General features: G+C 37.3%; 1 long non-coding RNA gene across 1 annotated transcript; it reads right to left on the bottom strand.

Moving 5' to 3' along the window:
* Nucleotides 1-241: 241 nt before the first annotated feature.
* On the bottom strand, nt 242-1,647 carry LOC125723205 (uncharacterized). Its single transcript, XR_007386813.1, has 4 exons — nt 1,607-1,647; nt 1,094-1,199; nt 510-580; nt 242-341 (listed from the first exon to the last, which is right to left on the bottom strand). It is a non-coding gene; the product is annotated as an uncharacterized LOC125723205 (long non-coding RNA).
* Nucleotides 1,648-1,881: the final 234 nt, after the last annotated feature.

Raw genomic sequence — 1,881 nt, 5'->3', positions numbered from 1 at the left:
TGTGGCTTACCACAAAGAAAACAATAATTTTTACTAATCATTGTCAGAGATGCTGGTACTGGCACATCTTTCTCAACCTCAGGTATTTCCTGAGATGGATCTTCAGCATTCAATGTTGCCGCAGCATCTGATGATACAGCAAATTCAGCTGAAACTTCCTTAGGAAGCTGGATGCTTATGTCTGAACCATTATCACTTTCCGACTCGGAATTTGGTACATAATCCTCATCAGTCCCTGATAACATATCACATTCAGTGAGCCTATCTTCATCTGATGCGTTGTCTTTTAAATCTTGTTTGTCTGTAAACAGCTCATCCTCAGAACGACAAGAATCCGATACCTGCTAAAACAGTGATAGAGAATGTTTTTACAAGTGATGGAAGGCACTATTTAACTGTAAAATATTTTTAAAACACACACATTATATATTATATTATGTATTATATTATATTATATTATATTATATAAAAAGCATACAGCAGAAAGTGTTTACCACGTATTTACTCACCCTAGATGAGCATTTGAGTTGATTATCTATAAATTGTTTGAAGCAAGATTTATGCCAGATCCCAGAACACGCTATAACAAAACATAAAACATGTAGAACTGCTAATCTTTTAAAGTTTCTCACCACAGTACCACTAAAATGTCTGTTAGGGAATTACAAAATATTTTCCAACATTTAAATCTGCTTGGGTTCAAGGTTTGTAATAAATACATAAAACAAAACATGCAAGACTTATAAACTTTTCCTGCCATTGTTCTTTGCACTGTGTCATGCCCTGCTCGTCGGCTCCTCGTGTGTGCCACGCCCCCGGATTACCCACGTGTTCTTTCCCGATTGTACCCAGCTGTGTCTGATTATTTTCAATCAGTCCTGTGTATTTCAGTCCGTGTCTTACCTGAGTCCTTCGTCCGTCATTGATGTTGTCAATGCCTGTGTCCCGTCCCGTTGTACTCGCTCCGTTTTCCTCCATTAAACCCCCGTTTGCCCCGTATTCTGCCTTCCTGCTTCCTGATTCCCCGCTTGCCCGCACGATCGCCGCTCTGCCCGCGATCTCCCGTGACACACTGTTTGATAAAATTCCCTACCTGTGCATTTATATCCAAGCCATTTAAATGCAGATACAGATCCTGTGCACTCCAGACATTTGTCCAGGCAGGATACTGTTGCGCATACCAGTTGATGTTTTTGGCACTGTAAAAAAAATAAAAATTTCAATATTAAACCAATTAATTGTACTGTGAATGATATCAAATGATACAGACTACTATAAATATCTGTGAAGTGATATTTATATTTATCTATGATACGATTTTTAAATATTCTGCTGAAAATGGAATTGTATTTCAAAACTTTTACAAGCTGTTAGATCTTAAGGCCAGCATCAAAAGTCTTTTAAATAACCATACTGTGTCTTACTTAATCGTAATTGATAAAAAAAAATGTCCATGGGTTAATTCATACGTGTTTCCATTTTCACATTTCTCGAGGGTTAGCCTTAAACTAGAAGTCTTTGAAATTTTGCATTAGTCAGGTTAGGGTTTAAAAAAGTTACATGAGTAAATAAAATCTTTCCATAGGTTTTTGCATCACAAGTTTACCTTTTCTGGACACAGTGTTGGAGTCTTCTCAGTGGTCATCTGCAACAAAGAATAAATATAGTGTCAGCAGGCTCAATAGTTAACCTGAATACCCTTAGCAAATCAACAAAGAGAAAACATAATTGGGAAAAAACGGTGGTATTGCTGCATTCATAATTCACTGTACATTATAGGGTTGGGTGATGTGTAGCTTCTTCGCTTATGATAATGTCTACAGTGAAACAATTGGACCATGACATGGGGGGAATGGTGGTGGTTTGGTTGTGTTATAAATG

This window comes from Brienomyrus brachyistius, unplaced genomic scaffold (assembly GCF_023856365.1).
Source record: "Brienomyrus brachyistius isolate T26 unplaced genomic scaffold, BBRACH_0.4 scaffold46, whole genome shotgun sequence".
Classification (NCBI taxonomy): Eukaryota; Metazoa; Chordata; class Actinopteri; order Osteoglossiformes; family Mormyridae; genus Brienomyrus; species Brienomyrus brachyistius.
This window is presented reverse-complemented; position numbering and strand designations above follow the sequence as displayed.